This window comes from Ambystoma mexicanum, chromosome 4q (genome assembly GCF_040938575.1).
Source record: "Ambystoma mexicanum isolate Mex_15411 chromosome 4q, UKY_AmexF1_1, whole genome shotgun sequence".
Taxonomy (NCBI): Eukaryota; Metazoa; Chordata; class Amphibia; order Caudata; family Ambystomatidae; genus Ambystoma; species Ambystoma mexicanum.
In genome coordinates, this window is record NC_090928.1 from 1034135805 (window position 1) to 1034151396 (window position 15592).

A 15592-nucleotide genomic window follows, 5' to 3' on the forward strand; every position below is an offset into this window, starting at 1 on the left:
GAAACCAACCACCAGCCCCCTCAACCTCTGCCACTACACCAGGCAGCCCCTTCAAGCACAGACACCACCCACCAGGGCCCCTCACCTCCCGCACTACTCCAGGTACCTCCCTCAATTCCAGATGCCACCCACCACCTCCCCTCACCTCTGCCAATACACCCAGGCAGCCCCCTGACAGTAGACCCCTTCCCCACATTCCTCTCACCTCTGCCACTACCCCCAGGCAGTCCCCCTCAAGTCCTGACACCACCCACCAGCTCCCCTTACCTCTGCCACTACTCCGGGCAGCCCCCTCAAGCCCAGACAACACCCACCATCCCCCCTCACCTCCACCAATACTTCAGGCCGCCCCCCTCAAGCACAGACACCACCCACCAGTCCCCTTCACCTCTGACACTACTCCAGACAGCCCCTGCAAGCCCAGACACCATCCACCAGCCCCCTCACCTCCGCAACTACTCCAGGCAGCCCCCTCAAGCCCATAAACTGCCCACCTGGCCCCCTCACTTCCAACACTACTCCAATATGTCCACCACCAACACGATCAACTGGTAGCACTCATGAGCAATCCAGGACCGAAGCATCTCCTGTCACTGCAGCACCTAAACTGGACAGCACAATATTACACTAACAACACTGTGGCCATCCCATCCACACGTGACATGTGAATGCAATGCAAAGAGGCATGCGCATATTGGCCATGGGTCATTGCAAATGCATATAAACACAGAAAGTCAATGTGTGTGTAGGACAGAAGCACACATAATAAAACATTGGGCAGATCCATGAATAAGGACTAGGCACATTACATTGTGAGCATAAGTAGCCCAGGTGGTAGGGGTGGCAATGTCCCTGTCAGGGATGACAACATGTCAGGCCTGTGCATGGGTGATGGGGGGTAAGTCGGAGAGTGCATGACTCAGCGAGACAGGAAATGCGGCCTGCCACACAGAAACAGCAAACACGAATTACAACTGCATTCCACTGGCAAAGGTGGTGCATGACATGAGAGCTGGTAGTGTGTGCACACTCTCCTGAAAAAGCCTTCTGTTGATCCTACCTGTCCAGCACACTACTGCCCGATCTCTATCACTCCGTTCCTGGGTAAGCTCCTGGAAAAGCTGGCCATCTCCCAGTGTACTCTCCACACTGAATCTATTGGTTGTCTCTGGCTTCAGAGCAGCCAGAGGCATGGAAACTGCTCTCTTGAAAACCCGTGAAGATCTGCTCACTTAGCTTGATTATAGACAACCTTCTGTCCTCATCCTCCTTGACATTTCCTCTGCTTTTGTCATGTCCGTGAGAACGTGAGCATCATGGATCAGACACTGGCGTGGTTGACCTCTGTCCTCCTGGACCGACCCTCACAGGTCCAACTTGGGTCCTTTCTCTCCAACACCTCTCTCTCCACATTTGATGTTCCCTGGGGATCAACCTCTCACCCTGGCTCTTGAATGTCTACTTGGCCCCTTTGGCCCACCTTATATGTATGTTCTCCTCTAACTTTAAATGATATGCGGATGACACTCAGCTCTCTTTCAGGCTCCCCTCAGCCTCCTCTCCTCTCTTGCTCTTTCCTGACCTTCTATCTGCGATTCAGAAGTGGTGCACCTCCAACAATCTCTGCCTTAATGTCAGTAATACTGAGATCCATCTCATTGGGACCCCTGCTCCTGATTTCCCTTTCTCACTCTGGCCGCCCTCCTTGGGCCCTCTTCCTTCGCCTTCCTGTGAGGCAAAAAACCTTGGTGTCAACTTTGACTCCACTTTCTCCTTCTCTCCTCACATCACAGACCTTGCCAAGAAGGCACACTACCAGCTGCACCTCCATAGAGGTATTCTTCCTTTTCTCACTTTCCCCCAGAAGCTCACTGTCTCCGGAGCCCTGGTTCTCTCTAGGCTGGACTACCGCACCAGACTCTTACTCAATCTGCCTTCCTTTACTCTCTGCCCTATGCAACTAGAACAGTACTGCAAGACTTGTCCTAGGACTCAAGCCCTGGGACCATATCTCTCAGCCCTGAAATCTCTCCACTGGCTCCCGGTGGCTTCAAGGATCAAGTTCAAGATCCTCTGCATCATCAACAAGGCTTTCTGGGGCCGGGGCCCGCACTACATCCAACTCTCTCTTCCTAAACATCTTCCTTCTCAAGCCTTTTGCTCAGCAACCTCCAACTCTCTGAGGGTCAGACGCTTCTCCAGGCAGGTGCCTCCCTCTGGAATGACCTCCCTGCCCCTCTCAAACATGAGCCGGACCACCTGAAGTTCCGGAAGCAGCTCAAGACCTTCCTTTTTGCCTCTGCCTTCTCTCTCTCTCTCTCTCTCTCTCTCTCTCTCTATCTCGCTCTCTCTCTCTCCCTCTCTCTCTCTCTCTCTTTCTCTCTCTCCCCTTCTGACCTACCTATCTGCTGTGCTGACTGGTTGCCTGGCTACCCTCAGAGTCTCAATGGGTACCATGCTCCTCTACTGCCAATAGCCCCTGCACTGTCTCCGGGACTATTGCACACTTAGGGGCTATAACTGGAACCCTACAGTCCCCTGCCTCCTTGCACTTACCCAGAGCCACGGTGCCCTGGCTGCACTTACCCAGAGCAATGCTGCCCTGATTGCACTTCCCTTCCCTCTACCTGGCACTTCCCCTACCACCCTGCACATTGCGTTATCGCACTTGCCCGATCTGAATGACACAAGGCCTAGTAAAATAATTTGTTTTCTCCTCCCTCTGTCTTCCCTCACTTGTCTTGTCACGCCTAGAAACACTTGTGTACAGGCACGTTACAAATAGCATATCATATCATATCAAGCTGGTAGGCTTGTGAGCATGACAATGGAGTGACAAAGCAACGAAAAAATAAATGTGCACCCATCCACAGTGAACCCACCTCCCACCACACCACCCACAATGCAAAATACACACTACAGTGAATAGAGTGGGGGCACATAAACAATCCCAACCATGTCCAAAGGGGATACATGAACAACAGTGGACCTGGAATGAAACCAATACTAAGTAGTGAAAATACACATGAACAGGTGGCAATCCATCCACAATGAGAGTCAACAAAGAAATTCATAAGACATCCACACATCACTGCAACCATACCAGTATGTACATCATCACACACACAACAGAAGCCTCCATGCCAACCACACTGACACACTGATGCCAAATATGCAGTGATGCTGCACACGTAATAGAAATTGAAAATCATCCAGTGCAGCCTCCAGTCGTCTGGTGGTCTCAACCCCACATGTCAGGCACATGTGCATCCCTCCACCCGCAAACATTCCAGCATCAACATGACACACACAGGCACGCCACAATACACATGATACGCAATGTAGATATACACTGGGTGAAATTGAAACAATCAAATGCGCAGACAGACAAATTAACTGCATGAAGCGTGGAATGAAGTCATAGAAAACCTGTATTAAACATAACTATGTACATTTAAAACAGGGAAGGAATGTTCCAGAAGCCCACAGTAAAACAAGAAAACACAAATGAACCATATTCCTAAACAACTATATAAGTGAAAAACTGGGAAGAAATGTCAGTGAAGTGCGACGAAAAAGAAAAAAAAACAGAAATGAAACCTATACCTAAAGAACTATATACAAAGGCAGTGGGCTAGTCCTCCTTGCCAATTTCCGACTACCTGTCGACCAGGGTTGATTCAAAGTCCACGTCCTCCTCCCTCAGGTGGGCCTCCGTTGTTGACTGGAGGGCTTGCAGGGTGGACAACAACCGATGTTACATATCCCATTCTGACCTGAAAGGATGGCAGACTGCCGGCGTGCCCGACGCTGCTCCACCTCAGCCCTAGCCACCATCACCTTCACTTCCTGTGCCCGCAGCCCCTCTACAAGCAGCTGCCTCTCATACTGCGTGAACACAGAAGAAATGTCCATCAAGGTCCTCCTGCCTCATTGTTTCCGCCTGCCTCCTCGGGGTGGTTTGCCCTGAAGCAGTCTGTCTCCTCAGATTTGCCATCTGCTGATGCCGTGCCCAGTGCAAACTCTGTCGGTATTCCCTCCGATGTGATAACATTTATCAGGGGCGTGTGGCACCTACACTGCTTTGCGGTGCCTGCTGATCCTCCAATGCCTGTGTCTGTGTCAGTGCCTGGGTATCCATGGTGACCACCTCAGCTGATGCTGATGGGACTTCAACCTCGGGCGGGGACGTTAGCTCCACCAGATGGGCGCTTGTGGTAGGACTGCTGCATAGGGGGGCATGCTGGTATGTGGCCCAGAAAGCACCGTGGAGGATGACTGGTGCACAGAGGAGGAAGACGAGGAAAGGTTTGCGGCAGTGAACAGCCCATGGATCCCACCAGTAACATTTCCATCTCATGAATGACTGAGGTCTTCCTCGTGAGGTCAGCCAGCATGGGCAGCACCTGATCCCTGATGGACACATTAGCTGGCAAGGGGATGCTGGTCTGGGTGGAGGCATCCCGGAAGGTGTACATTGCTGCATCTGATGGCTCAGGGATAGGATTTTGAACAGGCACCTCCACTGTGGCCTGCACAGCCTCATTGCTCTGGGACAGTGTTGCAACATAAACACCCACCTCGACACCCCCGTCTGTCCCCATGGGCTGGACTGCAATGGTCACCTCCTCCACCTCCTCCTCCATAAACCTAGATGACTCTAGTATGTCTTCCCCCGTGGACAGCCTCTGGGTGGCTTCACCTATTCCCACTGCTGCTGAGGAGTCCCCTGCCACACCCGATGGGCCTGGCGCTACCTCAGCCACATCACTCCCCGAAGATGAGCTGTTACATGGGAATGGCTAGGGCGTGTACCTTCGTCTGGTGGATTGGTCCCCGCGTCCATGCTGCGCAGCACCTCTTCCGCCCTCTTCTCCCGCTGCATCAACTGCGGTCAAGGAGACACAGAACACTGACATCAGTGTACAGTTTCAAAGCATGTGTGGCATGCACAACATTTACAATAACATGAAGTGTCCATGGTACAACCAGCAACATCCACACTCACACACATGGTCATGAAATTCTCATTAGAACAGACACAGCAATCCAGGCTCAACTACCACAGCCATAACACATTCATATGTAAACACAGCACAAAGAGGGAAGTGTGCAGCCACATACCAAGATATATGGCACAATGGCAAAGGCAACGTGACCCAACTGCAACCTGCTGCGTTTCTATTGGAGACATGGCACACGGGTGGGCAGGGAGTCAACTGGTAGGTTGGCCAAACACGGAATGCATGGACGCACCGATGGGCAGGGATACCAATGTGTACAGATTGGTGGCAAGACACAAAGTGGAATGTTGGCTGCCAGTAGACACACATGATTGCACTGCTCACATCATGGCCATGCCAACACCTGCTTGGGCATCTGTCCACACAATCACATAAAACAGCATGCCTCCCAGACAGTCTGAACTGTGAGCATGCAACACATACCTGCACACATGAGTATGCCATAGCCCCAAGCACATACAATGGCATGCACACACATCAACACAGAGTCTGCATGACAGATCACATCAATGTCCCCGAAAAGTCACAGCAGCTGAGGTGGTCACAGCGCCGGACACAGGAGCACAGGCAATGGCAGGTCAGCAAGCACTCCGAACGCAGTGCAGGTAGCCAACAGGCACTCACATAGGGCAGGCAGCAGTAGATGGCAAGGTGGGAAGCAGCATAGGGCAGGAGGAGGCAGTAAAACTGGCATGGAGGCAGGAGAGGGGTTCCTTCTGTTCCTAGATACGAAGGCAGCTGAAATGGAGTAAAGGCCCTTAGCACATAAGTTACATGACACGCGCTGCATGCAGCTTGCCTATGCGGCTCATGGCATTGACGGGGATATTTAAGAGTTTGGATGCACGACACTGGTTGTGCACGTGAAGGAATGAAGACAGACGAGTAACATTTACATGTATTTGGGGGTGCTACGCAATCCGTTTCCTTCAGGTAACGCGTACCATATTTTTCTTTTTGGGGGTTGCCTCATACGCGCATGTTTTGTCATCAATTTTGAGGACTACGGTGTGTCGTGTATGCAGAATGAAGATGAGGAGCGTGAGGATGTATGAGATGCATTACTCTTATTGAAAGACGAGATAAATTAAAAAAAATATATCATGTTTCTCTAAGCATGTTTGCACTGGCTAAGAAAATGATGCACACCGAGTTCATTTTGCGATGTGTTTTATTTTGATATCTTGTTGATGCATTTATTCTAAAAAGAATTGAATACAATGGGCCTCATTACGAGTCCGGCGGTAACCGAGCCGGAAAAACCGGAAGGTTACCGCCGGACTCGTATTACCATTCCGCCTCCGTGATTCCCAGAATTACCGGGGCATTATGACCCCGGAGACCCGGGAATTCCGGAGGCAGAATTCTGTAAGTCCCCATTCCCATGGAGTCCCATAGGACTCCATGGGAGTGGGGAAGTGGAAACACCGGCACCATGTTTTAATGGTGCCGGTGTTTCCATGTCCGCCTGCAGGCGGGTGGTGTTAAACCCGCCAGGTCAGACCTGGCGGGAGTGACACCTCCCACCTGCAGGACTCTTAATCAGCCGGTCTGGAAAGAACGGTGGTGGCGGATTTACCACCACCGATCTTTCCGGACCGGCTGACTCGTAATGAGGCCCAATGTTTTTTATTTCTTCCATGTTGCTATATGCTTGTTCTCTTCACTGTGTTTATTTTTAGGAAACAAGGTTATGCTCGCTGTTGGTAAGCTGGATTGTGTATAACATAAATATATTATAACAAAAAGCAAAGCTGGTGCAACTTTATTGGTTTTATTTTATGTCTCCCATGTTTACTGTATTAGGGGAAAAAGTCAATGGGTAATTCTAGTGTTATACCAATGTGGTAAAGAATTTTGCTACCTCATTTACCACATGGGACACGTTTATGACAAGAATAAATAAATACAAATAAGCAAGACAGAAGATGAGGAGCGTGAGGATGTATGAGGTGCATTACTCTTATCTCACTACACTGTCTTTCAATACGAGTAATGCAACTCATAAATCCTCACGCTCCTCATCTTTGACCTGACTCACCAAAATGGGTGAATTCTGAAGCACTTGCCACCAGAGTTTTATCCATGCAAACCTCCCTTGCGCAACTCCCGGGAACACAGTCTTGCACTGCCTCGGAATGCTTCAAAGCCCGGCAGCTCTCCCCCTCTCTTATCTTCAAGATTGCAGGCACGGATCTCCCATCCCTGGAAGTCACTGTTTGCATTTAAACCGCAGGCAGCTCTGAGCTCTTCCCCTTATTTTGCCTATTAATGTTACGCTCACCTGGTATCCACGGGGACGCCACCCAGCCGGGTTACTCTCTGGCATGCTTCTCAGCTTTGCCCTGATGTGGTCTGCGGGGAAAGTTCTGCCTGAAAATACAGGAGGACTGTGTTCAAGACTGACCGACTGGGGTAAGTATCCTCCCTCCACCACCGTATGATTTCAGTCCCTCTGGTGCCCTCTCCTCACCTTGTGTTAGAATTAGGCGTGCTCTCCGTCCTGCCTTCTTTGCAGGGGCGCGTTGTCTTTCATGGGCGAGGGTGGTCCAGTTACTTCACTGATGCCGGGCCGTTTGATATTGTTCAGGTAGGTCTTATTGCTGTTCTTTAGTTTTGTTGCTATCCTGCATGCCTTTCTTTGTTTAAAATGTCTCTTTTTTCTCCTTTAGGTATGCAGAGCTTCAGCGCGGCAAACTGGCTTGGTTGAGCCCCACTGGTAAATGATGGCGCATTAAGAGCGCTATGATGCGGTAAGTAAGCACTATGCGCAGCGCTGTGAAGTCTTGCCTTTTCTAACCTGTGTTTTCCTTCCTTGTAGGTCACGGTGTTCTTCAGCGCGAGTGGAATGTCCGGAGTGGTGCCAGCCGAGAGGCGACCAGCCAGGTAAGCCTTTTGAGCAGTTCGTAATTTGTAAATGTCTCTACTGCTTTCTTTAATGTTGCCTCTACCTTCCTCTTTCAGGTCATTCTGTCTGGGAGGTGTGCAGATTCGAGGAAGCTGTTCTCAGTAGCTGCGAGTGTTTAAAGATGAAGACTGCAGGTAAGATGCTGCTGCTAATGATGTTCCTTTTGTCTCCTTGCAAGTTCTGCTTCTCCGAGGTTAGAGGGAATAGCTGGGCATGGTGAGCGTCACGTTGCAAGCTGCAAAGTAACGCTAAGCGTGTTGTCTTGTTCGGGTGTGGTTTAAATAGCCTCAACAAAATAGTCCAGGTAAAGTAGTCCCTAGGCTACCACACCCAAAACACTAGACCACATAGCTTGGTTCTTAGGAACCAAGCTATGTGGATGCCTCCATGTTGGTTGACAATACAATAAAGTAGTTCCCAAGCACATTGTTTTTCATGGTGTGTGAGCCTGGCGCCATAGGCGCCAGGACTGCCACCTTGAGGGCTTTTGAAAAGGATGCCAGGCTCTAGAGGCCCGAGTCCTGACTCCACCTGGCCAATGGTTTGCCGGAGGGGGTTTTGGGCAAGGGCTGTGACAATTAAAAAACTCTCCCTGTCTATCAACTGCATGTCATCCTCCCATGACATCAGCTGTACCTCCTCTCCATTCCTACTAATCAAATTACAAGAATGTCCTGCACTATTTCTTCGAGACTTCAGCTCAGCAAAGCAATTGTTTCAATTTCCTTTCCTGCTGGTGCATATTTCCCCATAGAAAAAAAACTATCATGGAATGAATACCACTGTGTTTATAACTGCATTATATATTAGATGAACAGTTAATGAGTTAGTGGGACAAATTAGTATAGGATTAGTTAATTATGTTTGTTTTAATGCAGTCCCACACAGATAAAAACATCCCAATTGTAAAATATGTACATTTTTAAAATGACAGCACACTGTACTAAATTCTCCCAAAACTAAACCCATTTTGCTGGTGTGGCTAAATGCTTTTATTGCTAAAAAGCGGTGCCTTGCACCTACTCTGAAATGGCTGCATGTACATGCTACCCAATGAAACCCCCACTTTTGCTCTTTTTGCATGAATATCCCTACAGATAGCGGCTCATAGATAACCATTGTGTATGAGAAAACACTTGACACATATCCCATTGGAACCCTTGAATGGACTGAACCTTCTCGGTGTGGGAGACAGCCCCTGAGTACATATGGGCCAGAGTGAATTTCCAGGCAATGTAGTTGGAGTCAGCAACCCCATTGACACCTTGGCTGCGGCCTGCTGGAGTCGGAAGAAATAATCTTCAACAAATGGTTGTTCTTGGAACCAATTCCTCGATGTTCAACACACCGATTTCAAGATGTCAGGAGGTGGCTGGACCACATTATGCCACCAAGTTACCCATGCACCATATGTGTCATTAGGCATATCGGCAGAGAGAGATCTGGTCCAGAGCACCACCTTATGGACCTATCAGAGATGTTAACACACCGGGTTTGGGCAAATCACTATCTTGGCACACACCACTATGATTACTCCTGGCAGATTGCCCCTCAGTGCGGAGGCACGCCAACGATGACTGGTGGCACCAGAACACAGGGAGTTCTGAGTGGGTATACTGATACAGCTGACTCTGGTGATAACAGATCGCACAGATCTGAAGACCATCATACTACTGGTTATTAATGCAACCAATTGGACCATCCACTTGCCAGGATGCACCATCTTCTTGCAGTTCCAACTCACCACTCCTGCAGCCCCAGCAGGTGTTGCCACCATACTATCCAAGATTTCACTGGATCTGAAGACCCTGGATTTTGAGATTCCCCAATCGCAGAAAGGGGGAATGACCATCTGAGGGAACAGCTCAGCTTGCACGCTGATGCTTTGTCCACCAGCCCATGGTAGAAGTGACTCAGGATCATGTACACATTCCATTCTGCAAACCAAAATAGGAGAAACAAACATGTACTTAGAGGACAACCAAAGCATGGAAGACTTTACTGCTTTAAATCTGCACTGCACATTAAATCACTATTTTTCAAAAGAGCTTTAAAATATACAAGTTCTTGCACATGGAATATAGAATCTCCATGCCCATGTCATTCTTGAAGAGGCAGTGCATACTTGGGGGGTTCTTCTATTCATATATCACACTACACAACTGAAATTAGTTTGTTGTTGTTTGACTTATTATGACTCCCTTGCATGTTAACTAGTAGAAATATCAGAGATTTTGAAATTATGTTTGTGATGGTTTTTCCAAGAAGATTGTTACTTTTACAAATTGTAACTCTCAGAATACAATTTTTATTTTAATCTGTTCTTTCAATTTTTAGAGTGACTATAAAATATGTCAAAGGCACCAGCAGAACGGTTAAAAGCAGTTCAAGCGTTATACTCATGGAAGTATAGAAGTGGATTTTGGTTCAAAGTATAATTCTATAGCTCCTGACCTTTTTTATTTATTTATTTCAATGAAAATTACAGGGAAACAATGCATTTTTTGGCACAGAAAATTGTACAAAATCGTTTTTATATTGATTTACATAGGGAGGGAACTATATGATAGGATGTGGATATAAGGCCAAATGATGCTGGGCAGGTGGAAACATGAACCAGGGACAAGGACAGTAGAGTATGATATAGGAACGGGATAATTAAGGAAGATCTAAGTTTTAGGATGAACGGGTGAGGGATTCATTGCTGTGTGGTTGTCATAGAGAGGTAGGGGAGAAGAGAACAGGGAGATATGGTGGCGTACAATGCTATGCAAGTGGCTCTTCAGAAAGGAGGATAGCTAGGAGGTTGAATTGTAATACATATAGAGTGGGAGAAGTGTGCTTAGGGAGCAGAATGGCTACAAGAGATGACAAGGAGTTGACCTGAGGATGGTCGTACGGGGCGAGGGGAAGAGTAGGAAGTGAGATGGGCCAATAGTTATGGTGGGGCAAGTCCATGTATAGTTTTTAAGATGATGAGAATGAGTTTATACTTAGCTCTCTGTATCATAGCTAACCAGCCTAATTGACAATGGGCCTCATTCCGAGTGGGGCGCAAAGGGATACCAGGCACCTTTAAGGACTTTGGTGCCGGTAATCTCTTTGCGCCCTACTAAGAGTTCCCTTAGTGAGTCCCTTCCTTAACGCCTGGTTTTACCAGGTGTTAAGGACGGGACCCGCTAAGGGAAATCAGAGCCAATAACAGTACCGCAAATTGCGGTACCGTTATTAGCTACTTCCCCCTTCCCATTGAGCCCAATGGGGGCTCAAATGGGAATGGGGAATGCTTTGGTGAATGGGGACTTACCGGTCCTGCCAAGGTCGGACTGGACCGGTAAATCCCCATCTCACCAAACCGGGCACGGTACCGGTATGGGAGGTAGTCATGGTGCAAATAGCGCCATGACTACCTCCATACATGGAATGAGGCCCAATGGCTGGGGAGGTGAAGTGGGGAAGGTTGTAGAGTGCATAGCAAAGTTGAGGGGTTTGTTGAGAGCTGAAAAAGCATAGTTGGGAAGGTCATTGCTCAGAATGGCACAATAGTCAGATTGCAAAAGTACTAAAGATGAGAATAGTTGCTTAGCAGTGCTGAAGGGAAGGAGCTGTGTTATTGTTCTGATAATGAGGAGATTAAGTTTGGCTACACTGGCAGATTTGGAGATGAAGAGCGAGAAATTGTGACAGAGGTCGAAGACGATCCCAAGGTTGTGGGCAGAAGCTGAGTAGGGAAGGTAGTAAGGAGAGAATAAAAAGAGGGAGAAAGGAAGTATAGCCTGTTTGGATGGGAAGTAAAGAACCTCAATCTTAGTGGAGTTGAGCATGAGTGAGTGAGATGCCATACAGTATTTCATGGCAGAGAGAGACAGTTCACATTTTTTGACTGAGGCTCATCAGTTAAGGAGGGACAGGAGAAAACAATCTGAGTGTCATCAGAATTAATTGTACTAATATTGTTAAATTAATATTAATGATGGTGAATATACAGAATGTATTGTGGAGCTCTATTTTGAGCTATTGAAGCCATTTTAGTTTATACGTAGATATTGGTGGGACATCTTCTAATGCTAAACAGGCAAATAAAGCGAGGAGAAGCAAACACAGGTAAAGAAAGTTCTAGGAAAAAGTTTCATGGATTGAAACAGCATTCAAAATATATAGTGCTGGAAATGTACAGCAGATTGTGTGTGTGGGCCAGAGGAGCATGTTTTACAGTAGTTTTTAAAAAAAAAATCTTTGGAAATTGGTAAAACAGAATCGTGCTTTTCTTGAACGATTTAGGCAAAAAAGCAACCTGGCGCATAATTGTGAGAGCTTTTTTATGAAAAAGAAAGTTATTTATTTTGATTTTGAATCACATGAAAGTGAAAAAAATCATGGATGAGCTGTTACAGAATTGCAATTCTAAGAAGAGGTTAATGGCTAAGAAATGTTGTGAAATATATGGAGGAAAGTGGTTGCACATATCTCAAAATGAGCAGTATTTTAATGAAGAAAGGTATGACCAAACATGTTTAGTAACTTTTGACATTATATGATCGTGGCAGAGGTTATAAAGTGAGAGATTACCTTTTCAGTGAATCAGAAATTATGAAGCAGTGGATGATTAGAAAATATACCGGTGTAGGGGTTCCAAATGTTTCAAGTAAGGAATGTGGGCAGGAGTAGAACTGTACTTCCATCTGCAATGTATGACATCAGTCTTGTGCTTTGTTAAAGGTAATTTCTTACTCGTTTCCACACTAGTGAGAAAAAAACAGATTAAAATGATTCAATGTGTGAATCACCAGTATAGGGGGCCTCTGGTTTCCCACTTTAGCTGAAGATCAATGTTACATCAAGTATGTCCATCATATACATATTTGTATGCAGCATATCATACTAAAAGGTGTCACCTTCTTACAAAGCTATACTTTGTACTTCTTATATTTTTGCAAAGCATCAGCTTTTTCACATGGACTTTTGAACAAGGCATTGATTTGTGGTACTGTGGGAGAACTGAACACAGTACTAGCGTCATTACAAGACATATACTTTCAATGAGATCCAATTTTTCATGAGACTGCCATTGGAACGGGTCAATTTAATGTTATGCATTTAAAAGAAATAATATCACAAACATACAGAATAGGTATGTATATCTTTGAATCTGTTGCCTGTCAAAAGGCAGACAAAATGTGTGTATCTTGTCGACGTACATTATACATGTCACAGGTACACAAAGTGGACATTGAGTGGAAGGTGCATCCTGACAGACATGATATTTAGACAAGATTATTCTTATATTTGTTTGCTGAAGGTCAATTTGATCTTACTGAATCGAAGACATTGTGTAAGTATTGTCTCAGTTATATCAAAAAATGTAGAATGCCCTCCAGGAGTATTCAGAACAAAATGTAAGTCTATGCTATTCACTTAGCTCTGCGGAACTTGAATATGTTTTGAGTGATTGCTTTACAAACGGTTCATCCTTTTCAGGTTATTGTCAGATCAGAGACAGGGCTCATTATGAGCTGGCCGGTGCAATAATAATGTGCCAATATTAACACAAATCAACACATTACTGCACCGGCCAACTACGCCTCGTTATTAGCTCCTTCCCCATTCGCATTGAGCCCTATGGGGGCTCAAATGGGAATGGGGATTGGTTTTCGAAATGAGGACTTACCGGGTGCACATAGGTCGGAATGTCCCGATAACTCCCCATTTCGACACCACAGACGCGGACCCGACTTTGGAGGCAGCTATGGTGCTAATAGCACCATAGCTGCCTCCAAACTCGGAATGACCCCCCTATGATTGTTATGGTGATCTTCAGACTGAAGAAGATATTCCACTTCCTAAATGCCCTCAAAGGCATGTGGGCAATTTCAGCGCATTAGTCATGCTTAGGCAACTGGCTTATATGAGCACTACACTACTCATGCTTTGAATTCCCATGAGGTAAAGGGTGATGCAACTGAATTATATCAACTCCAATAGGTAAGGAGTTCATCAGTTAGTTTATAGGAGAAGAGTTCAGAGGCTCCATGTTTCCCAATGATTTATCCTTCTGAACAGGTGGCCGATTGGAAAAACACCTGTAGGGAAATCTATATAAAAGAGAAGGATGCAAATAAAGATTCCACATTTAAAAGTAGATAAATGACTGCATTTTCTGCAAAGCATTGGAAAGAAACAGAAGTGCAGAAATATTCTGATGTCAGCTGACCAGCTACAACTAAATAAAAATCTCTTCAGTTGCATGGAAGAATACAGCAATATCCACTAAAAGGAGAAAAATCAATCTCGGTTAGAAAGCACAACATTGGGCCTCATTACACGGAAGGCGGTGGTCCAGGATGCTATTAGCACCCTGGACCATGCCGGTAAAATACCGGCACCGCCTTGGAGGAAAGGGGATTTACCGCCCCATTCCAAGGTTGGAGGGGCGGTAAATCCCCTTTCCGCCATTGCCCTTCCCCATTCCCATTTCTGCCCCATAGGGCTCTATGGGACTGGGGAAGGCGCTAATTACGGCACCGCAATTTTGCGGTGCCGTAATTAGCTCCGAGGTCCCTTAGCGGGTTGGTATTTAACGCCTGCAAAAAGCAGGCGTTAAAACTCCAACCAGCTAAGGGACCTCGTAGTACGGCGGTAAGGGTTAACGGTCACCGTTGCCATTAACGGTGACCGTTAACCCTTACCGCCGTCCGTGTAATGAGGCCCATTGTATTTAAAAAAAGTGAAAATCGAAATTGGTGCTTGAATTGTATCTGTTTTTTTTCTTTACTAGACTGAGAATCAGCTTTACAGAGACTTGAAGCAAACATCTTTGCTAACACAAAGAGGATTGCAAAAATGTTCTGTTGTCCTAGTTTAAAGAATCAGTTATATTTGCAAAACCTGGAAAAGGTAGTAATATTAATAGTTACATTTGTGAATAAAACAACAACTTTGGGCTAGACAGCAATATTGCAGTTTGTCTGGGCACAGCAACAGTGATGGGACGATGTTCTCCCAAAGGCAGTGCAAACTCAGGTCTTTGAGACTTGGCTATAAACTCTATGACGCTTCCTGGATTCAGCAAAAGGTCCAAATGGTATCTTTGTTCTCAAAGAGGTTTTACAAATAAAACATATGCAAAAAATCAACCACCTCCATTTGTCATTGTTCTAGCGAACAATTATTTAAAAATACAAAGAATATATGTTCAAAACCTGGCCTGAGGGTAGACTTCCCCAAGTCATTTGCAGCTTTCATCAACCAGATCTTCTAGTGTGGCATACCCTTCATACTAACAGAGACCTCATGTCTGGCATCAGTGATAGCCAGATGGTGAAATCACTTTAAGCAACTGAACTTCAAAGAACTTTCTGTTAAGGAGTCTCATAACAACAACCCTCTCAGAGGTCATAAATGGCCTAGCTCTGAGCTTCAAAGCGAGCAACATTATATGGCCTGTTTCCAGGCCATGAACTGGAAGTACCATACTTATTTTGTGAACTCAGAACATAGGAATTACATTTTTGTACATATGGAATCACAATTTTGTGGATATCTTTTAAAGGAAATATTGTAGCAACTAAAGTTTAAAAAAAATGCTCAGGGTGCAAAACTCTATCAGTTGAATATAAAACAATATTATTGTTATATTTGTTTAATTATACAAATTAGACAA